The following is a 24,934-nucleotide window of genomic DNA, read 5'->3' as shown; positions in this document are numbered from 1 at the left end:
AGGCTACACGGGTGCTGAATTAGAGGAGTTCCCGGCGTGAGCTGAGAAGCTCGGATGATGTTGCGCGTACTGATGTGTACCATGAGATGTCACGGAACTTCACGGATTGTGCTACATTGCTTTCTTTTGACTTCCGGCATGTCACGGAACATCACAAATTGCCTAACGATGGGTGCCAAGTACCTCGAAGTGGTCAGACGAGGGTCGTATCCCAACAACAGATGGTCCCCGGACGAAATTAGGGTATGACAGGAACTATATCACAACTAACTTCATCCTTATATGTCCCAATGGAGAAAGGGTCCTTCACTTGTTGGTTAACTATCATTTCCCCTTGCTTATTGAGCCATTGAAGTTTATAAGGTTTTGGGTGGGGAATGATAGTGAGGTTTAACTTGGAAACTAATCTTGTGCTACAACAATTGCAACAAGATCCACTATCCACAATGAGAGAACAAGTTTTATCTTAAATTTTGTATCTTGTATGAAAGATGTGCTCTCTTTGGGATTGAGATAGATCACAAGATTGACCTCCAAGGAGCCTTCTAACCATTAAGAGGTCACCTTCTTCATGGGGGTAGACTTCCTCACTAGACTCTTCACCCCTTACTTCATCTTCACTTCCACTAGAGGAAGGGCAAGAAGTAGTCTCCTCTTGACTACTATAAATGTCTTGACCCCTCATGATCATGGTTTTCTTTGTGGGGCATTGAGAGGCAATGTGACCTCTCCCAAGACATTTAAAGCATTTAATGTTGCTAGTCCTTTCTTGGGAACTAGTCTTAGGGGTGTATTTCTCTATGGTCTTACCCTTATCTTCCTTGGGTTTTGAAGGTGCAGCCCCCAAAATTCCATGGGCTTGGTCCTTCCTTGGATAAGAGTGAGCCCACCCTCATGGCTCTCTTTTTCCCACAACTCTCGTAAATGGGAGAGAAATGTTCATCTAAAGCATACAAGTCCCTAATATTATCAAATCCTAAAATTTGAGCTCCTAGGGAGCAAACCAATGTGTGTCTCCTAGAGAGGGCATCAGCTACCACATTTGTTTTTCCCTTTTTGTATTTGATAACATATGGAAATTGATCTAGTTACTCTACCCATTTTGCATGCCTTTTGTTTAACTTGCTTTGCCCTCTAATGTACTTAAGTGATTGATGATCACTATGAATGACAAATTCCTTGGAAACAAGGTAATGTTCCCAAGTTTGGAGGGCTCTTATTAAGGCATAAAGCTCTTTATCATAGGTGGGGTAGTTGAGGGTGGCACTATGAATTTTTTCACTAAAATAAGCAATAGGGTGCCCACCTTGTAACAATACAGCTCCAACTTCCACTCCAAAGGCATCACATTCTAGCTCAAAACTTTTAGAAATGCCAGGAAGAGCTAGAATAGGTGCCTTAGTAAGCTTTTCTTTGAGCAAAGCAAATGTTTGCTCTTTGATTTTCACCCTAAGTAAATGCCACATTCTTCTTCACTAGCTCATTGAGAGGTGATGCAATTGTAGAGAAATTAGGAACGAACCTTCTATAGAAGCTTGCTAACCCATGGAAGCTCCTAATATCTCCCACACTTTTTGGGGTGGGCCATTCTTGGATGGCCTTGATTTTCTCAGGGTCCACTTGGACCCCATTTCTGCTAACTACAAACCCTAAGAAAACTATATTATCTACATAAAAAGTACACTTCTCTATATTTGCATAGAGTGTGTTTTTCCTAAGGACTAAAAGAACTTGCCTGAGATGTCCTAAGTGATCATCTAGGCTTCTAATGTACACTAAAATATCATCAAAATAAACAACTACAAATCTACCTATGAAATACCTTAAGACATGATGCATAAGCCTCATAAAGGTGCTTGGTGCATTAGTGAGCCCAAAAGGCATCACTAGCCATTCATACAAACCAAACTTGGTCTTGAAAGCGTACCTTGTATGTCCCAATGGAGAAAGGTACCTTCACTTGTTGGTTAACTATCATTTCCCCTTGCTCATGGAGCCATTGAATTTTATAAGGTTTTGGGTGGGGAATGATAGTGAGGTTCAACTTGGAAACTAATCATGTGCTACAACAATTGCAACAAGATCCACTATCCACAATGAGAGAACAAGTTTTATCTTAAATTTTGCATCTTGTATGAAAGATGTTCTCTCTTTGGGATTAAGATAGATCACAAGATTGACCTCCAAGGAGCCTTATAACCATTAAGAGATCACCTTTTTCATGGGGGTAGACTTCATCACTAGACTCTTCACCCCTTACTTCATCTTCACTTCCACTAGAGGAAGGGCAAGAAGTAGTCTCCTTTTGACTACTATAAATGTCTTGACCCCTCATAATCATGGTTTTCTTTGTGGGGCATTGAGAGGCAATGTGACCTCTCCTAAGATTTTTGAAGCATTTAATGTTGCTAGTCCTTTCTAGGGAACTAGTCTTAGGGGTGTATTTCTCTATGATCTTACCCTTATCTTCCATTGGTTTTGAAGGTGCAGCCCCCAAAATTCATTGGGCTTGGTCCTTCCTTGGATAAGAGTGAAAGCCATAAGATTTTGAAGAAGGCTTTCTTTTAAGTTGTTCCTCCACTCTTATACAAAGTTGGACTAGCTCATCTAGGTCGCTATATGGAAGGAGTTCAACCTTGTCCCTAACTTCCATATTAACCCCACTGAGGAACCTAGCTATGCTTGTTCTATCCTCCTCCCTAACTCTATCTCTTAAAAAGAGTAGTTCCATTTGTTGTCTATATTCTTTAACACTCATACTCCCTTGTATAAGGCTTTGGAGCTTGCCCATAAGCTCTCTTTCATAGTAGGAGGGAATGTGCCTCATCCTAAGGGCACTCTTAAGATCATTCCAATACTCTATTAGAGGATCCCCATGAATCCTTCGTTCCCTAACAAGGGTAAGGGTAGCCAATGGAACTTTTCTCTCTTCGCTAATATGATGGCAAACAAAGAGTGTTTCAACCTTCATTTCCCAATCTAAGTAGGCCTCAACTTTATATTTTCCATGCAAATATGGGAGGCTAATGTTAACCTCTTGAGGCCTTCTATCCTTTTATCTTCTTTGGGAGTGATGTTTAGTATGTGAACTATGGCGCCCTCTATAATAGTCGCTAAGTTCTTCACTTAAACTCTTGCAAGAGTCATGACTACTATAGGAGGCATGTTTTTCTCTTTTCATTTATTTCATTATTTTTCTTCTTTCTTCCTCTCTTATTTTCTCTCTTTCATCTTGACTTATTTCTTCCAGTCTTTTTTTCCTTTTTCTTTTCTCTCTTGTTTTTCTTTCAACAACTTAAGGGATCTCAACTCATTTAATATCTTATACAAGAGGTCCTTAGGAGTAGAACCCTCACCATTAACACTAGATGAAAAATGAAGACTCATGTTGGTTCCTAAGTTGTGGTTCTTTCTTGTTGGGGGTTTGAAAACAAAAGGTAAAAGAAACTATGGTTGAAACTAGCCAAAATAAACACTAAAGGAGGTGTGAAAGATAAGGTAAAAACTAATTGGTAAAAGGCAAGCTATCTAGGTGGTTTGACAATGGAAGGTAAAGGAAATAAGCTATGAAAGTAAGCATGAAATGTAACCTAGGCGAATTCTAAGAGTGTTTGGATGACCACATTTAAGGTTCCCAACAAAACACTCACAATCCTAAGGAAAAATTGCCTAAAATTATTACACTCAAATGGAAGTAGGGTGACCTATTGGAGGTTCCCAACTTACTTCCAATGAAAGGCCTTTTTGTTACAAAATTTTGAAAGCAATGAAAGTAAGTAAATTATCAATTACAAAATTACAAAAAGGTCCTCAATTTGGTGGTTGTTCTCTCTTTCGTGATTCACTCAATTTGGAGTCCTTCTTAGTCCAATAGCTCTTGTCATACCCTAATTTCGTCCGGGGACCATTGTTTGGTGGCATTCAACCTTCGCTTGACCGCCCTAAGGTACTTAACACCCATCGTTAGGCAATCTGTGAAGTTCCGCAACATGCCGAAAGTCGAAAGGAAGCATTGTTGCGCAATCCGTAAAGTTTTGCAACATTCCAAAAGTCAAAAAGGGCATTGTCGCGTAAAACGTAAAGTTTCATGACATTCTAGAAAGAAAATAGGTGTCGTTACGTAATCCATAAAGTTTCGTTATATTTCGGAAAAGGAATCAGCAAAAAAAAAAAAGCAAAAGGGGGTTTATTTAGTAAAAAGGGGCGTGCAAATAGCAACTAGGCCCACTTGGGCCTTCTAGGGGGTTCCAACAGAAGGTGGTGCCTTCTGGTGAAAGCAACCCAGCTTGCCTGGGCGAGCTAGGCGGCAACCACCTCCCTCTTTTCTCCTATAAATAGGGGAAAGAGGGCAGAGTAAAAATGTTTAGCCCTTTTGGTATTTAGGATTCTCTCGAAATTAGTGAGGAAAATTGTTTCCCTGAGCGATTTCGTGAAGATTCATCACCGTTCTTCATCGTTCTTCGTTCGTTCTTTTAAGGTCCAACGCCTTAAACAGTCCTCTTTGTTTTTTATTGGTTTAAAATGGACTTTCAAAAGCATAAAATCAACATGTAACTTTGTCGCTACTTTCAAAAAACCAAGAGATCGTTAATGGTCCAACACCTTAATGTTTCTCTCCTTTCAAAAAAATCAAAAGATCATTTAAATGGTCCAACGCCTTAAACGACTTTTGTTCGGTCAAAATATATCTTGCAAACAAGATAACAACAACTTAACCAACATTCAGTTCTCAAAGAACTACGTAGGTCTAATTTCCTCATCGCAATTGAGGATATGTAGGAGCGAGGGAAACACCCTTGTCGACCACAAAAAGATAAAAAATACAAAAAACATAAAAACATAAAAAAGGGAAAATAAAACAAATTGAAGTCATATTTGCACACTTGATTAAAGGTTGTCGTCCCTTGTGACGGACGCGTGGGGTGCTAATACCTTCCCCATGCGTAAATACAACTCCCGAACCTTTCACACTTAAAGTTCGTTGATCACACCTTTCCGATTTTTCCGACGTTTTCCTCGAATAAACATTGGTGGCGACTCCGCGCATTATCCTCCTTTGGAAGATGCACCCGTGAGCCCCGCGTCGTCCTCCTACTGAAGGGTAGGTTGCGACAGTTGGAGACTCCATTGGGGACTGTTTTTAGAGAGTTAGGCCAATCAATCAATGTGCATTCCTTACCATAAACTTTTTTCATGCTTTTAGTGTGTTTTCAAAATGTATGCATGAGATAGATATTTATTCATTTGATGCACACAAACACCAACACTATTTGTACACACGGTGAGTTGAAAAGGGGCCCTATACCCGGGTCCATGGGAACATAAGGAGTGGAGGTGAATCTGTGGTCATGCTAGGTCTCCGACTTGCTTGATAACAGTGAACCCTCATCTAGAGTTTTTCTCTTTGATAACAAATTGTTGCTGGTAGTCCCTACTGCCACAATATGTTTTTTGAAGGGGATGATACCTCTAGAAACCGTCAAGAGAGATATGACCACCTTGGGAATTATAACTAAAAGCCTTTTAGTTCCTCCCGTTTAGGTTCCTAAAATAGGGGCACAAAGCGAACACGATGTGTGCCTTTTTAAACACTGCCATGCATATAACCTAAATGTCATGTACGCCTTTGCTATGTGATTATTTGAGGATATTGCCATGCTCTGTACATCCCACTGTTGCACTTTTGCGCATCTGCAACATGTCGTCACGCATGCGTTGTATGTTGGTCTCGTCTTTTGTCACGGGAAGCTGGAAGGTCCATATCACCTTCTTAACTGCACACATGGGGCACTGTGCCCCCAAATGCGCAAGCAAGAAGAAATGATTTTTCGGGCTCTCGTGTCTGTAAATGCATTCGTATCATGCACCACATAAGCATCTCTTCATGGCATCGTAATGGACATATCGTTCCTGCATTTGTCACTTACCATATTCATGCATTGCATTTTGCATAAGTCATTTCATCACCATGCATATGCATCTAATAGGTTTTTGCATACCATTTGTCTTCATGTTTACTCATGCATGATCCTGGCATTTTTCTCTGCTAAACAAAAACAAAAAAAGGAAGCATGAAAATTCATGCTGCATTCTTAGTTGCATATGTTCGGTACCGTGAGCCAACCATGTTGGGATCATAAACATGTTTCACTTAAAAACAAAATGATTGAACATGGTACCTAATGCATGGCTAACTAAGAAAAGATGTTTCTTCGGGCATCTCAATCTCATAATTACATTTTCCATGCATAGCATGCGTATTCCCGAGTCTTTCATCCCTATGAAATGTTGTTGAAGTATTGGCGATCAGAATTGCCATTCCTTGGATTATGGGGTTGAACCAAGCTCATGCTTTTACGAAAAAGGTTCATCAAGTCAAGTTGAAGCATGGAAGTAACCATCTTGCAAAAAATTGGGGCAAAAGATGGATCGGGTTACATCACTACTTCGTCTACTGCCAAACACGTTTAGGACTGTTGATGTCATTGTTACTTCAAGTTTCACCTTGACAAAGATGTCATGGACCATGTTGAAAATCTAAATTGATTCAATCCCATGTCCAACGTAAAAATTCGTAATACTTCAACAATGCATCATTCACATACATCCGTGATTTTCATTGGTTGCATTGCTCATTGCATTCTTTCCCTGAAAATCAAACTTTAATCATTGTTATCATAAGGAAAGAATGCACTTTACGACACCCTTATCGAACGCATGCTAGAGCTGGAGTAATGGCTGAAGTAAACAAGGTGCAAGAGCGGATGAAGGCTGACATGGAGATCATGAACGAACAGATAGCCACAATGATGGAGGCCATGATGAGCATGAAGAAGATAATGAAGGTCAATGCGGCTGTAGTTGCCACTGTCAGCACTGTTTTTGGGGTGGACCCAACTCCCCCATATGGCCTCAACCAAATAAATCATCCAACCTCAGATATGGTATGTCTAGAAGGCAAAGAGTTGGGAGGTACGGGCAGCCCTTATTTAGTGCGAAAAACAAGCATGCCTTCCCACCATATGACTTGCCTCCAAACTGTACACCACCCAATGTGGCATACACTCCCAGTGAAGATGTCAATAACTCCGCTCCCATACTCATTGAAAGCTGACAACCCCAAACTGATCATGCACATGTCTCTTAAACCATGGGGGAGACACATGAAATGTCCCACCACAATCTAGCAGACTTCGAGCCTTGCCTCGGATATGCTACTGAAGGGCAAGTAGTTAGTGGTATACTCCTGCAAAACACTTTGGAGGGCCCTCAATTTCGCCCCCAACCACAACCCTTGCATTCCACAACAGGTAAAATCCCTCCTATTATGGAAGGAATGGGAAAAGTTGGATCATCAAGAGGAAAGGCTCAGGGCCATTGAAGGAGGTGAAAATTATGCGTTTGCTAACCTAGAAGAGTTTGTTCCTAGTACCCAATATCATCAACCCTCCCAAGTTCAAGGTGCCGGACTTTGACAAAGTACAAGGGGACTACTTGCCCCAAGAACCATCTAAAGATATATTGTTGGAAGATGGGGGCATACGCAAAAGATGAGGAACTACTGATACATTTCTTCCAAGAAAGTCTTACTGGGGTAGCTGTTACCTGGTACATTAACTTGGAACCTTCCCAAGTCCATTCTTGGAAGGACCAAATGGTCACCTTCGTTAGGCAGTATCAGTACAATTCTGATATGGCTCTGGATAGGATGCAACTACAGAACATGTGCAAAAAGGGGCATGAATCTTTGAAAGAATACGCCCAAAGGTGGAGAGACCTGGTAGCTCAAGTGGCACCTCTAATGACGGAGAAAGAGATGATCACAATAATAGTAGACACATTACCAGTGTTTTACTATGAAAAAAATGGTGGGGTACGCACCTTCAAGCTTTGCGGATTTGGTCTTCGCCGATGAAAGGATCGAAGTGGGTCTGAAAAGAGGCAAATTTAATCATCTTGCTTGGACGAATGAGAAAACTGGGGCAAATGAAGAGGGTGAGAATGAAGGAGAAACCCATGTTGTAACTATCGTTCCTACATGGAAAATCCCGCACCAGCTCAACAACATCATTACTTAGCCAATATCAGCCCTTCTCATTACCCACCACCTAGTCATCCACAAAGGCCATCCCTAAATCAACCACAAAACCCACCTACCACACAACCAATGCTAAACACCACCTTTAGCACGGACCAAAACACCAACCAAGGAAGGAATTTTGCAGCAAAAAGCCTATAGAATTCACCCGAATTCTGGTGTCCTATGCTAACTTGCTCCCATATCTACTTGATAATGCCATGGTAGCCATAACCCTTGCTTGGTTTCCTCAACCTCCATTTTTCTGAGGATACGACTCGAACGCAACATGTGCATAACATGGAGGAGTTCTGGGACATTCCATTGAGCATTGTATGGCCTCGGAGCGTAAGGTGCAAAGTCTAATTGATGCGGGCTGGCTGAAATTTAAGGAGAATCGCTTGTTGAATCCTAACATTGACAAGTGGCACCATACATGGGGCAATTTTGAAAGTTGTTGTTAGATGTCTCTAATGACTCATCAGGATTTTCAAGTTTATGCCATTATTGTAAACCACAGTTACAATGCTAAATAAAATCGATAAATTTGACATCTTTGTCCCTCATCCTCTCGTAATTACATCTTTGCTTCACTAGAATGTGGGTGCAAGCCATTGGTTAGTTTGCTCAAGCGACATACGCTCCTGAGCTTGGACTTCCAAGACCGTTCAATCAGAAATTACACGTGCTACACAGTTGGTGAGGATGCCGTAAACAACGAGTAAAGCAGAAAAGTTCAAAGAAAAAGGAAAAGCATTTGATTGACTATGTTTTCAAGTAAAAATATAGACGTTTATGTGACCTCATTTTATCATTACGGAAAGTTTGTCTTTTTTAGAGAGAAGTGAGTTATCAAGAATAAGAGTCATTTGACTTAACCTGTCAACTGAAAAAAAAAATCCTTCAACTATTTCTCGTCCTCGAAAAATTCTTTTTGCGAGAATCAAAGCGCCTCTTTCTTTCTTCCTTGCTACAAGGTTGTGAAAACAAAACAATGATGGATACCTTAGAGCCCTACACTGGGGCAATGAAAGGCACCATGCATAAACCTCGAGTGAACCTAGGGGCAGATTAAAAGTTCTCACCCAATAGGTTCCCAGCTACAAGGTCATGAAGAAAGATAACAATTGGTACCTCAAAGCCTTACACTAGGGCAATGAGGGGCACCATGCATGAGCCTCAAGCGAACCTAGGGCAGATCAAAAGTTCTCACCCATCGATGTTTTTAAACAAAAAAAAGGGGGGGGGGGACAAACCCTAGGATTTCAATGGATTGATTAAACGTCAAACGGCTCCATTGCCATCACTTCAAAATGGTCAAGTGTTTAAATCAAACAGAACATACACTCTGAGTGACTTCCCGGAGAGATTTGCAAAAGATAGGATAAGGTTGCATGAATTATCACCTCTTTCAAAAGGACAGTCAATCTGTGTTTTCCAAAAAAAAAATCAAATCAAATCAAAATCACAAAATAGGGAAAGAATGTCATGAACATTGTACAACTTTCAACTACATTGCATTGTTGCATACGAAATCCGCATTTACCGCATTTCAAGACAAAGGTTGCATGCATCTGCATCCCTAAAAATCATGTTAACTACATAGATTTCCTACATCTACTGCACAATCTTTTTGAATTTGGGATAAACGGCCCTCACAATGAGTCAATATCTTGCTTTGTCATAAGGGTGGACCCTTGGGTACTAGTACCCTCGCCTTCAGAGGGCTACATACCCTCACCTTCAAAGGACTACACGCCCTCGCCTTCAGAGGGCTGCACGCCCTAGCCTTCAGAGGGCTGCGCGCCCTCACCTTTAGAGGACTGCACGTCCTCACCTTCAGAGGACTACACATCCTCGCCATCAGAGGACTACACGTCCTGACCATCAGAGGACTACACGTCCTCGCCTTCAGAGGACTACACGTCCTCGCCTTCAGAGGACAACACGTCTTCACCATCAGAGGACTACACGTCCTCGCCTTCAGAGGGCTACACATCCTCGCCATCAGAGGAATACACGTCCTAGCCTTCAGAGGGCTGCATGCCCTCACCTTCAGAGGACTACACGTCTTCGCCTTCAGAGGACTACACGTCCTCGCCATCAGAGGACTACAAGTCCTCGCCATCAAAAGACTACACGTCCTCGCCTTCAGAGGGCTACACGTCCTCGCCATCAGAGGACTACACGTACTCACCATCAAAGGACTACACGTCCTCGCCTTCAGAGGGCTACACGTCCTCGCCTTCAGAGGGCTACACGCCCTCGCCTTTAGAGGACTACACGTCCTCACCTTCAGAGGGTTGCACGCCCTCGCCTTCAGAGGACTACACATCCTCCCCTTCAGAGGACTACACGTCCTCTCCATCAGAGGGCTACACTCCCTCACCTTTAGAGGGCTACGTGTCCTCATTTTCAGTGTGCTCCACATCCGCACCTTAAGGTCCTCTGCCCTCAATGCTTAAGCGAGACTTGCGCTCCTAGTTAAGGGGCCAGTAGTTTCCTTTTATCAGCTCCTGGGCCACCCCCTAATCCTGGAGGAGGGCCAACTATGCGAGCACAAGCAGAGGAGGAGGCTGTCACATAGCTACTGTGCATATTGGGGCTAGATTTCACCCGTGTCGCTTCAAAGAGACGAGTGCGGATCATGCGCACCAACATGACCACTCTTACACAGATATGGATGACGTTGCTACTTAGCAACATTCTGTCCAGCGACCACAATGCCGATCTCCCCCTACGGAAGTATCAGTTGGGATCGCGCCCACAAGGCACCCAGTGGACCCGGATGAGTCCAACAGGGCCTTGGGGTTTTCAGCTCTGGTTACGGGCCTCTGTCAGTCCTACAGGGTGCCCGTCCCCCAGCAAGGTCATGCCATCGTGAAATAGGTAAGTATGCACGTGGCTTAACTGATTTCTGATGCCATCCACTATTTGTAGGGATCGCGCCCACAAGACACCCAGTGGACCCGGAGAAGTCCAACAGGGCCCTAGGGTTTCCTGCTCTGGTTACGGGCCTTTGTCAGTCCTACAGGGTGCCCGTCCCCCCAGCAAGGTCACACCATCATGACATAGGTAAGTATGCACATCGCTGAATTGATTTCTGATGTCATCTATTGTTTGTAGGGATCGCGCCCGCAAGACACCCAGTGGACCCGGAGAAGTCCAATAGGGTCCTGGGGTTTTCCAGCTCTGATTATGAGCCTCTGTCAGTTTTACGGAGTGCCTGTCACCCCCAGCAAGGTCATCAAGCCCCACATTAACCAAGCTTTCATCAAGAAGTACTGCGCCCCCCAGGCAGGCGCAGGGCGAGACACCACAACAGCCTAGGGATGGCCGACAACGAGCAATAGACGCACCGCCGCCACCTCCAGAGCCCCTCAGCTCATCTACAAAGGTTGGAGCATTGCCTACGACCCGTGGCCGACCAGCAGGCGACCAAGTCCAAAGGGAAAGGTAAGCAAAAGTACTAGGTCCGTGACCGACAAGTCATCACATGTCCAGCTCAAGACGTTAAAGAAGCGCTACTAGGAGGAAACCTAGTACCTTTTAAATCTCTGCTTGTTATTTGATCACTTTTGTTTCTCAAGTCATAGTAGGACACACCTAGTTGCTCATGATCCTAGGAATTTAAATAAAACTAGCACAAGCTCGGAAGGTAGTCATACCTCACAAAATATATGTATGTGTGTTTAGGTAGTGAAAATACCTTAGATATGCATGTATGTAGCAAAAAGATACCTCACAATATATATATATATATATATATATATGTGTGTGTGTGTGTGTGTGTGTGTGTGTGTGTGTGTGTGTGTGTGTGTGTGTATGTTTAAGTAGTGAAAATACCTTAGATATGCAAAAATACCTCACAAAAATATACTTATGTTTACGTAGCAAAATACCTCATGAAAAAAAAACACAAAAAAAAACAAAAACAAACAAGAACAAAAAATATATCTTTCGGCTGAAAAGCCAACATGCTTTCGAAAAGAATTAACTTCCAGCTTTTCTTTGAAAAAGATTCACTGATCATAACACCAATTTTTGAAAAAAATGTGTATGCACCTGAAGGGTGAATGCTGTGAAAATTTTCCAAAACGCCCAGAATGGGCTCAGATGGATGCATGAATTGATAAAAGAGCATGTTTTGGGAACACTAGGTTGACTTAAATAGGAAAAATGAATCTTGAGCCCTAGTGTCACATGACCATAAAAACTTGACGCTTGAGTGTCCACATGGGTGCATGCATGACCAGTTTTGCATAAAATTTCCTAATCATCAGTGTTGCATGGGTATCATGGAAATAATGTGGGACATCCCCTTTATCCCTGAACCGCTGGCCAAACCAACACTCTGACATATATCATGTTCAGCCGTTCTACAAGCCTTGAGCCAAAATCCCAACTCACCATAAACCTTGATCCATGGTGAGAATGCCCATCCTTGCCCTACAAAAAAAAAAAAAAAGAAAGTTCCCGATAGAGGATCGGAAGAAAGCAAAAGGAGAAAATTCCCAATCTTTGATTGGGAGAAAGCAAAAAAGAAAGAAAAATTCCCAACCAAAGATCAGAAGAAAATAGAAGAAATATGCAGAAAGGTCTTTGGACCAGACAATGTCTGAACCGTACAGAATTGTCACCACCAAATAAGAAAAGAAAGGAAACCACGACCCGAAGTGGTCCTCTCCCTTTGATTGCCAACCAAAATCCTGTGCGCTTGTGACTTTCTCGCCCTGCACTAAACAAGACAGATAAGGAAAAGGACAAAACAATCGGATCCAAATTTCCCACAAAAAAAAACACCATTCCTGAAAAAGTCCTATTGATCCATGATCACGCATGTAATCTTTGATTTGATAGGAAATGATTTGCAAAATCAAGTCATGACATATCTATGGTTCGGAATTAGGATAAAACACTTACCTGTGTGAGATTGATACACTTTGAGTGATTTTCTTCTATTTTGTTGGACCTAGTGTTTCCTCTAAATGGTTGTTTAGAAACGAAACGCTAACATCCAAAGTCTTATTTATGGTTATGAGAAAATTTCATCAGCATACTATCCTTCCCCAATGGACACATTGTTTTTTTACCAAAAATCATATGTTGCTCTAATCAGTTGGAGGTTTTATTTCTTTACTAAAGCATGTTCGCATTTTAGTGAAAGAACACCGAGACTATTTTAGTCTCACACATCACAAAAGCAAGAACTACGTAGGTCTTAGTTCCTCATCACAAATTGAGGATACATAGGAGCAAAAGCCCTGCTTTTTTCGACAACCCCACCTTTTGTTACCGTGACCCAAGATTCCGGTGGCATGCGGAGACACCCGACGTCACCCGCACACACTCATTTGCTATCCGTAAGACTCAAAGCATGATAGCAACCAGTGACTAACGCCGTCACCTGCACCCTTCCTGGAGTTGTCAGCGTCTTCCAGCCGAAACTACGAAAAAGTCTCATTTGCTATCCGTAAGACTCAAAGCACGATAGCCAGCAGTGACTAACGTTGTCACCTGCACCCTTCCCAGAGATGCCAGCGCCTTCTGGTCGAGACTATGAAAAAGTCTCATTTTCTATCCGTAAGACTCAAAGCACGATAGCCAGCGGTGACTAACGTCGTCACCTGCACCCTTCCCGGAGATGTCAGCATCTTCCGACCGAGACTACAAAAAAGTCTCATTTGCTATCCGTAAGACTCAAAGCACGATAGCCAGTAGTGACTAACATTGTCACCTGTACCCTTCCTGGAGATGTCAGCGTCTTCCGGCCAAGACTACGAAAAAGTCTCATGTGCTACCCGTAAGACTCAAAGCACGATAGCAAGCAGTGACTAACGTCGTCACCTACACCCTTCCCGGAGATGTCAGCGTCTTCCGGTTGAGACTACGCTGGGGGTACCGTATGGTTATCCGCATCTTTCGTCAACCAGGGGCGAACAAGCCCGTTGACACGCAGAGACGTACATTGTCTTCTTCACATTTTGTTATCCAAGGGCAAACAAGCCTGATGACATGCGGGGGGTGTCGTACGGTTATCCGCATCTTTTGTCAATCAGGGCCAACGAACCCGTTGACACGTGGAGATTAACGTCGTCATCCGTGCTTTCTGTCATCCTGGCCCGTGAAGTCAGGTGACGTGCGGAGATACACAGGTGATTATCCGCACAAATGATTTCTGTTAACCTAGCCCGTGAAGTTAGGTAGCAAGCGGAGACACCCAAGTGGTTATTCGTGCAAACGGTTTTTGTCATCTTGACCCATGAAGTCAGGTGAGAGGTGGGGGTACCGTATGGTTATCCGCATTATTCGTCAACCAAGGGGAACAAATTCGATGGTATCAGGATGATGTTGGTCGTCTGATTCTGATTATTCTCACAAAATTTGCAAGTTTTTACTCTCGTCGTCTGGAGACATTCAAGCCTGACGACGCACAAGGTTCTTCTCTGCTGAGCAGGGGCGATCGAGTGCGATGGCGTGGGGAAGTGTCGTGGTTGTCCCATTTTATCACTTTCAAGACACTAAAGTTTTGTTGACACTTCTAATGCCTTTTTTTTTTCTTTCTGAATGACAGGTTCCGCTGGTTGGGATATTGACCGGCCGAATGATGTTCCGCTCAAACAAAATTAGTATCTTATCTTTACTTCGCTTTTATCTCCAATAAAAGATAACTAAAGACGGGAACCTGTCATACCCTAATTTCGTCTGGGGACCATTGTTTGGTGGCATGCAACCTTCGCTTGACCACCCCGAGGTACTTAACACCCATTGTTAGGCAATCCGTAAAGTTCCGCAACATGCTGAAAGTCAAAAGGAAGCATTGTTGCGCAATCCGTAAAGCTCTGCAACATTCCAAAAGTCAAAAAGGGCATTGTTGCGTAATACGTAAAGTTTTGTGACATTTCGGAAAGAAAATAGGTGTCGTTACGTAATCCGTAAAGTTCCGTAATGTTTCGGAAAAGGAATCAACAAAAAAAGTAAAAGGGGGTATATTTAGTAAAAAGGGGTGTGTAAATAGCAACTAGGCCCAAAATATTTGTTTTTGTGTTGATTTTAGGTTCTATCAATTTTCATTCATAATATTCTTGTGCTGAACCTTTAGATCTAAATTTTCTTCCAAAATATTTATTAGAAAAAAAAAAACCCAAAATTCTAAATGTAAAACACTTAATCCATGTTGTCTTAGAGTCATGTTTAGTCATAGTAATTGTCACATTATGTTCTAAGTTTGTGTTGAATTTTTATTTTGTTTATTGAATTCTAGATGCATTTGTTTATGTATTCTGGTCATTCTTAGCCTATCTTTTGAATTTTGAGTCTAATTAATTCATGTTATTTAGTTCATAACATGTTCTAAATCAATTCCTAGAAGTAGTCTTGCTGTTGAACTCTTTTTTTTTTTGTTTTCTAAGTTTCCTACATGATGCCTATGATGAAGTTGAGTTGTGGTGCTGAGTAGTGGCTGGATTTGTGAATCAAAATAAGTCTTAAGCTCTCTCGAATTGTGTTATTCAAGATAATTGAGCATAGGCAAACACAAATTGTAACTATCCAAGCCTTAAACAACATAAACACTACTCTTGATTTCTAGGTTGAAATCGCTGGTGTTGGTAGCTTGAACATACGAACTTGTATAAATTACTGGGACTTGGTAAGTATGTGTTTTGAACTGAAAGTTTTACTGAATTATCTAGATATCTGGGCCAAATTTTTTTTAAAAAAAAAGAACCAAGCGATTTGGATTGAAGGAAAAAATAATAAAAATCACACAAGTTGGCAGAAAAATCAGTGTCCAGGATAAAAAAAGTGAAAGGGAAGTGTGCTTGTTGTTTTGGCTCAAAATTTTTCTATAATTGGTGCTATTTTATACTAATCCTAATTTTGAAATTTCAATTGAAAATTATAGTGAAAACAAGTGCCAAAACTAGAGGTTTCTTGAGTCTTTTTTTTTTTAGTTTTTCTACTCTACTCTAGAGCCATTCTAGGTTTCTTTTTTAGTCCTAGCTTGCTTTTGTGTGCTTTTCATTGCTTTAATTGTTGAATAATCCTTTAAAATTTGTCTTGTTAAAACTATATTAGTTTAGCTTTCATTTCATATTTTTTGGTCTTTGGTTATTGCTTGTCTCTTTGTTTCCTTGTTTGTGAGTTGCCATATAGGGAATTGGAAAGGACGATTGGTGCCATACCTTGAAGAATTTGAGACAAGAAGCAAGGGGCCAACCACCTTAAGAGCTATTGGACTAAGAAGCACTCCAACTTGAGTGAAACACCAAAGAGAGAACAGCCACCACAATTGAGGACTTTTTTTGTAATAAAAAGATCTTTCATTGGAAGTAAGTTGGGAGCCTCCAATAGGTCACCCTACTTCCATTTGTGGGTAATAATTTTAGGAAATTTTCCCTTAGGATAGTGAGTGTTTTGTTGGGAACCTTAAATGAGGTCATCCAAACACTCTTAGGATCTGCCTAGTTTGCATTTCTTGCACTTTAATTTCTTGCTTACTTTCATAGCTTATTTCCTTTACCTTCCATTGTCAAACCGCCTAGATAGCTTGCCTTTTACCAATTAGTTTTTACCTTATCTTTCACACCTCTTTTAGTGTTTATTTTGGCTAGTTTCAACTATGGTTTCTTTTACCTTTTGTTTTCAAACCCCCAACAAGAAAGAACCACAAATTAGAAACCAACATGAGTCTTCATTCTTCATCTAGTGTTAATCGTGAGGGTTCTACTCCTACGGACCCCTTGTATAAGATATTAGATGAGTTGAGATCCCTTAAGTTGTGGAAAGAACAACAAGAGAGAAAAGAAAAAGGAAAAAAAGAGTGGAAGAAATAAGTCAAGATGAAAGAAAGATAATAAGAGAGGAAGAAAGAAGAAAAATAATGAAAGAAATGAAAAGAGAAAAACTTGCCTCCTATAGTAGTCATAACTCTTGCAAGAGCCTAAATGAAGAACTTTGTGACTATTATGAAGGAAGGCATAGGTCACATCTTAGACCTCACCCCCATAGGAGAGACAAAGAAAAAAAGCCTCAAGAGGCTAACATTAACCTCTTATACTTCCATGGGAAGGACAATGTACAGGTTAACATAGATTGGGAAATAAGGGTAGAGCAACAACTTAAAAGGAACTCTACTTCAAAATCTTATGTCTCTAACTCTTATCCAAAGAAAGACCAAGGTCAAGGCATCTTAGGGGTGACTCCTTCTAAGCCCAAAGATGATAAGGGGAAGACAATAGAAAAGCAACCCCTTAAGGCTAGTATGCAAGAGAAGACTACCTCCATGAAGTGCTTTAAATGTCTTGGAAGAGGACACTTTACTTCTCAATGCCCCACCAAGAAAACCATGATTATGAGGGGCCAAGAAATTTATAGTAGCCAAGATGAGGCAAGTACTTCACCTTCCTCTAGTGAAAGTGAAGAAGTAAAAGGGGAAGAATCTAGTAAAGAAATCTACCCCCAAGAAGAAGGACAACCTTTAATGGTTAAGGAGGAGTGTAAGGAGGTAAGTGTCTCCTCCAAGAGGTTAGCTAAGAAGGAAAGGCATTTTGAAATAAAGACAAATATTAAAGAAATTTCCCCTCTTAGACAACCTCCTCATTTTCTCCTTTGTAAAAAGACACTTGTTAGCATTGCCACACCTCTTGGGCTTGAGTTTATTCCTCAAGTAAAGGAGTTGTTTGATGAGGGTTTGGTTCGCAAGAGCTTAAACCCTTGTGCTTTGTTGGTGCCCAAAATAGGTATTATTAGACACCAAATCCCTATGATAGGTGTTATGATGAATGTGCTGAGTAGTGCAACCCTCTTCATGATTTGTGTACATAGGGACTCATTAGGTAGGTTTGTTCTTATTTTTTGTTTCAATACAAACTTAGGTGCTCATATGGGACACCTTAGGTTTGTCATAATTTTTTGTAGGAATAATCAACATGAAAATAAAGAAAAATGTATGTTTTATTCCATTACTTTCCTTAACTTTTTAAATAGTGATCAAGGGCTTCCCATGGACCCTAAGAGAATAAAGGTCATTCCTGAGTGGCCTACTCCACCATGTATAAGGGAAATTTGGGGCTTCATTGACTTAACAAACTTTTGCAAAAGGTTTGTCCTATATTTTTCTATAGTTGTAGCACCACTCATTGAGTTGGTGAGGAACTATGTTCTCTCATGGGAAGATGGTCAGGAAAGGGGTTTTCAATCTTTACCCTACTCTAACATACCCAACATCACCGAAAGCCTAAAGTTTCAAGAACCTCGGGATTTGTGGTCAAATCCTTTTCCAGGGGGAGAGAATGACGCAATCCTACCCGGCAAGGGCATTGGATAGAAGACTCCAAGTAGATTGGGCCAGAGACGCAAGAGAAGGTCCTTGGGTTCTGATCGGAGCCGTATCCGAATCAAATAAACATTAAAATGCAGTATCAAGGAAGTGATCCTAGGTTGTCTCCCAGTGAGCAATGATCAAACAAACGTTCATAACATATAATAATAAAATAGTAATGAAATAGGGGGGTTTGTTGTTTTTGTAATTTAAACAGCAAACAAATTTGAATTAAAAAAATAACAGAACTAAAACATGTTGTTTCCCCTTGATTCAAAAGCATGTCTCTTATCCTAGGTTACGAGAATTTATCCCTAATCAGTTCAACCACTTAATCCAACCCGAAATTAATTTACTAAGCGAAAATTAACATGAGACTATCATTGTGTGATTAAGAAACACATACACCAATTAATCCCTCTCACATGTCCATTAAGCATGAATGTTAATTAAGCACAGAGACAATTAATCAAGCATTAAGCATGCATGGATTAATATCAGCAACAAATACATAATAATTGGTGAAGGGGAAAAACTGATCAGAATTTAATATTACTAACCAAGTCCTCAAACCAGTCCAAGTCCTCAAAACAAGACCTCATTTATTCAACTTCATTCTTTTTCTATTTTTCTCTTTTTTTTTTAAAACAATAGCATTTGAAAACATTTTGAATATTTGAAAAATAAAGCAACATATGGCCTGCTTGGACCAGCAACATTCTGGAAGGGAGGGACAGGCTGTTGTTGCTGCTGTTGTTGTTGTTGTGGAGGATTTTCCCATCTCAGATTTGGATGATTCCTCCAACCTGGATTGTATCTGTTGCTTGAAAGATCATAATTATTCTGCAGTTGTTGGTTTTGTTGTTGAGGGGGTCTATTATAAATGTTTGCAGCATAGGCTTGAGGTTGCTCATTGACTCCAGATTGCTGCAAAGAAGGACAAAGATCTATATGGTGATTAGCAGAAGAACATAGACCACAGACTCTTGCAACAATAATAAGTGCAGATGCAGATTTCTGATTTATGGCAAGCTGAGTTACTAGGTTGACCAAGGCATCAAGTTTTCCCTCAAGCTTCTTATTTTCAGCAGATGAAGATGAATCCATGGCCACATCATGGACTCCTCTAAGGACAATAGCATCATTTCTTGCACTGAATTGTTGGGAGTTGGAAGCCATCTTCTCAATCAGATTCCTAGCCTCAACAGGAGTCATATCACCAAGAGCTCCACCACTGGCAGCATCAATCATACTCCTCTCCAGGTTGCTAAGTCCCTCATAGAAATATTGCAGAAGGAGTTGCTCAGAAATCTGGTGGTGAGGACAGCTTGCACACAATTTCTTGAATCTTTCCCATTACTCATACAAGCTCTCTCCACTAAGTTTCCAGATGCCTGAAATGTCTTTTCTGATGGCAGTGGTCCTAGATGCAAGGAAGAATTTCTCCAAGAACACACTCTTAAGGTCATCCCAGCTGGAAATGGACCTCAGAGCAAGGTAGTACAACCAATCCTTCGCCACTCCCTCCAGAGTATAAAGAAAAGCCTTTAGAAAGATATGATCTTCCTGGACATCAGGGGGCTTCATGGTGGAACAGACAATATGGAACTCCTTATGATGCTTATGAGGATCTTCACCTAGAAGACCATGAAACTTGGACAGCAAATGTATTAGTCGAGTCTTGAGAACATATGGAACATCCTCATCAGGATATTGAATGCCCAAGCTTTCATAAGTGAAGTCAGGTGCAGCCATCTCCCTAAGAGTCCTCTCACAAGGTGGAGGTTGAGTCATGTTCTCAGTATAAAAATTAGCAGCCGAATGGTCAAAATCAGAATGTTCAAAATCACCAGCAACAGAATGCTCAGAATGCTCAAAATGATCAGGATGCACACTATGCCTAACTAATCTATGAAAGGTTCTATCTATTTCAGGATCAAAGGATTGTAAATCATGTGGATTGCCCTTAGTCATGCACTATATGCAACAAATCATGTATTTCTCAAAAAGCACCAGGGGTAAAAAGGGGGTAAAACTACAACTATACACAAACGATATCCAAATAAGCTGAAAATTTGTGAGCAACACCCTAAAATCATGAAAAGATAGCACAAAAATTTTCAGACAAAAATTCAAAGTCTAACTATGAAAACTGCCTAAGAAAAGGTTAGAAAAATAGGACAGTAATACTTTAAAAAAAAAACTTAGTAAACAGATGATTTTTTAAGTACTGAGAACCACAACTGATGCTAGCGAGTTGGGGCTGAATGGGAAATTTTTTTCTACCCCAAATTCATATATAATAGTAGTCATTCTGATAACCGAAGCAAAAGTTATGGCCGTTTTGAGTTTTGCTAAAAACAAGTTCCCAAATTTTTTGTATCTCTCAAATTCAGCCACACCAAGTGCTTCTGGTATTTTTCACACAAAATATGGATCAAAAGAAACTATCACACAAAAAATCAGCCAAAAATAACAAATCTAGCTATCAAAACAAAAATTGCCAATTAATTAGCAAAATCTGACACTGCTCATAGCACTCTTCACCACTGAACATCGGGGAACCACAAAATTTCGCCTGTAAACAGGGGACAAGACTGAAAAACAACATAGAACACTACACAACACTATACACCTGAAACACACAAACAACAAAACTACACACAAAACAACTAAACACTGCAAATTAATCACATAACACAGATTTTATAAAAACACACAGAAACAAACACAAAGACACAAAAACATAATTATGAACCTTTGGACCACTACTCCCTGGCAACGGCGCCTAATTTGATCGGAGTTGTATCCAAATCAAATAAACATTAAAATGCAGTATCTAGGAAGTGATCCTAGGTTGTCTCCCAGTGAGCAATGATCAAACAAACGTTAATAACATATAATAATAAAACAGTAATGAGATAGGGGGGTTTGTTGTTTTTGTAATTTAAACAGCAAGCAAACTTGAATTAAAAAAATAACAGAACTAAAACATGTTGTTTCCCCTTGATTCAAAAGCAAGTCTCTTATCCTAGGTTATGAGAATTTATCTCGAATCAGTTCAACCACTTAATCCAACCTGAAATTAATTTACTAAGCGAAAATTAACACGAGACTGTCATTGTGTGATTAAGCAACACATACACCAATTAATCCCTCTCACATGTCCATTATTCATGAATGTTAATTAAGCACAGAGACAATTAATCAAGCATTAAGCATGCATGGATTAATATCAGCAACAAATACAAAATAATTGGTGAAGGGGAAAAACTGATCAGAATTTAATATTAATAACAAAACCTCAAAGAGAGCTATGCTTAATCCTCAAGAGAAAACAACACTAGAGATTCAGCCTTCCATTAACAACAGAAACAAAACACAGCAAAAAGAAACTAATTACAACACAGAAATGAAAATGAATTTGCAATTGGAAATGAAATTCAAAAACGAATAGGAAATCGAAGGCAGAAAACGAACTAAAATTAGAAGATAGAAATGAAAACGAAACTACAATTAAAAGCATAAAACGAAACTGGAATTTGAAGAAAAAAATGAAAATGGAGTTGCTACGTGAACAGTACCATGCGCGTGAACAATAACACGAAAAACTGAAAATGAAACCCTACCACATCCCCCGTGAACAGTAATCGGCCACCTAAAACCCTAGCAGCTGGGCTCACTAAAGGTCACTAGTCCCCAGCGCTTACAAATTTGATTTTTGGGCCCAATAAGGTTTGGTGGCCCAATTATAAAAATACAGCCCAAAAACGAAATAAAATAAAACTGGATGACAAATCAAATTGTCTGCTCTCTTCAAGTCCAAGTCGGTTCAGCCTAATTCCGGATCCAAACCCAATTGCTTATAATTCTCCTGAAATTAAATTAAAACATAGAATTAGTCAAGTAGGCCCATATGATGAAAGTGCATAATTAATTTTACAATTAAGGCTAATCAGTAATTAAAATGGTGACAGAAAGGGGTAAGAAATAGGAGAAAATAATGACACAATAGGTTCTGATGAGCCTTAGGGTAGATTTCGGGCCCATGAGCTAAGTTTGAGCCCGCTTATCTTTGTATATATTAGATTAAGGTTTCATTAATTTTGGGCCTTGTATTTAGGGCTCCATAAAATAGGTAAGGTACCCTAGAAATGTAGGATTTTTCAGCCCTTGTATTTTAGGACACCTAGACTACTTTTTGTATTAGGGGTAGTTTTGTAATTTCACATGCATTAAGTGAATATTTGATGTGTGTGTTGAGAAATAAATTTAATTGAATTGGGAGAAGCCCAATCCAATTAAATTTTAGAGGGGGAGGTGAGCATTTGCTTGATACACCCCATTGCCACATCATATAGTCACACTTTGTGCATGTCCTTCATGCTTTACATGCCTCATGACACCTAAGCACAGTTAGTGGAGAATCTTGGACTTGATCTTGGATTAGTGGGCTAAACCATAGCTAAAATTCACTAATCATAATTAGTAAAATTTTGGCCCCAAAATCTGGCTGCACAAATTCAAGTGAAATTTGAATAGAAATTCAAATTTCCCTCCAATTTTGTGTGACGCTTAGGCTATAAATAGAGGTCATGTGTGTGCATTTTTTCAACTTGGATCATTAGAAAATTAAACTTCAGATTTTAGAGCTCTTTTAGAGCACAAAATTTCGTGCTCTTCTCTCCCTCTCCCTTCATTCATCTCCTTCTTCCTCCAAGCTCTTATCCATGGTCTCCTACGGTGGTGAGCTTCTTCTAGACTCATCTTCTCCTTGAAGTGGCGTCTCCTCTCTCTCTTCCTTCTCCATTCCGATGCCATTCATCTTCCAAGAAGCAAAGGAATCCATTGATGAAGAAGATCCTAGGCCTACAAGCTCCAATGGAGCTTACATCTTGTGGTATCAAGAGCATCTTCATCTAGAGTTTTTGTCTTTGATAATACATTGTCGCTGGTAGTCCCTACCGCCACAATTTTTTATATCAAAGGGGATGACATCTCTAGAAACCATTGAAAGTTATGTGCAAACACCTTGGGAATTATCACTAATTAGCAAAACCTTTAGTTCCCCCCATTAGGTTCAGGGACATGGAGCAAACACGCTACGTGTTGTTTCCTTGATATTTCCATCTTTAGGATGTCATGATAGTGTGCATCTTTCCTATGCTTTTTATGTTGTTATTTCATTTCGGAATTAATTGATTGTGTTACCATGCTCGTTGATCTAGTATGTTTCTTTTTTGCTATCAACTACGTGCTCTCACGCATGTTTACCCATACTGTGTCGTCACTCGTGCATTGCATGTGTCTCGTCATGTTGTCTTAAGAAGTCAAAAGGTCCGCGTCATCTTTTTAAATGCATGCATGCGGCACCATGGTGATGACTGCGAATGAACCATGATGCTCAATGCGTTGTGAGTAAAAGGAGATGATCTTCCAGGCTCTTGTGTCTGTAAAATGCATTTGTGTCATGCATACCATAAACATTCCCTTATGCATTCATTGTATTTCCTCCAATAGAGTTTTTCATTCTAGCAAAACATGGGATCGAATCAAGAACCCTCTTTTAAGAATAGATTCTATCATGTCAAAATCAAAAGCCTATAAGTTGCCTGTTTGTAAGAGTTAGGGCAGTTGATGGATCAACTCCAACGTCAAGCTTTTCGTAAGACATATGGGAAGATCTGGGATCTGCCTATGATAGAAGTCTCTGTTGAATCCATTGCATCCCTCACTTAGTATTATGATCAGCTGCAAAGGTACTTCATGTTTGGGGTCTTTCAGTTAGTATCGACCGTGGAAGAATATGAAGAAATCTTGGGATGCCCGCTAGGAGGAAGAAAGCCATATCTCTTGTCTGGGATATACCCCTCCATGACGAGAATAGTCAAAGTGGTCAAAATCTCAACACAAGAATTGGAATGAGTAAAAAAAAATAGGAATGGGGTAGTCGGAATACCGGGGAAGCACTTGGAAGAGAAAGCGAAGGCTTTGGCGGATCAAGGCGAATGGGCTTCATTCATTGATGTCTTAGCGCTATTAGTGTTTGGAGTCATCCTCTTTGATGTAAGCTTCCTTGTGGATCTTCTACGAAGGTTGGATCTTTAAGCTTTAATGAGGTCCTTCAATTGTGATTTTCCGCCATGGAGATGCAATAGAAGATAAAGAAGAAAAGGTTAGAGGAGGCGCCATCCACTAGGGAATAAGCCATGGAAGAAGGAGCTTCACCACCAAGAATGTGCCTTGGATAAGAAGCTTGGAGGGGATGCTTCAATGGAGGAAAAGAAAGAGAGAGGGGGGAGCACGAAATTGAAGGAGGAAAAGGGGGAGAGAAGTTGAACTTTGAGTTGTGTCTCACAAGACTCTCATTCATGAAAGTTACAACAAGCGTTACACATGCTTCTATTTATAGCCTAGGTAGCTTCCTTAAGAAACTTCCTTGAGAAGCTAGACCTTAGCTACACACACCCCTCTAAGAACTAAGCTCACCTCTTTGAGAAGCTTCCTTGAGAAACTTCCTTGAGAAGATTCCT

At 40.5% G+C, this 24,934-nt stretch overlaps 1 non-coding gene across 1 annotated transcript; it reads left to right on the top strand.

Moving 5' to 3' along the window:
* The first annotated feature begins 19,710 nt into the window (after nt 1-19,710).
* Nucleotides 19,711-19,817, top strand: LOC113001719 (small nucleolar RNA R71). Its single transcript, XR_003267207.1, has one exon. It is a non-coding gene; the product is annotated as a small nucleolar RNA R71 (small nucleolar RNA).
* Nucleotides 19,818-24,934: the final 5,117 nt, after the last annotated feature.

Source organism: Glycine max, chromosome 5 (assembly GCF_000004515.6).
Source record: "Glycine max cultivar Williams 82 chromosome 5, Glycine_max_v4.0, whole genome shotgun sequence".
In the NCBI taxonomy this organism is placed as follows: domain Eukaryota; kingdom Viridiplantae; phylum Streptophyta; class Magnoliopsida; order Fabales; family Fabaceae; genus Glycine; species Glycine max.
The sequence above is the reverse complement of the archived record's forward strand: the minus strand, read 5'-3'. Positions and strand labels throughout refer to the sequence as shown.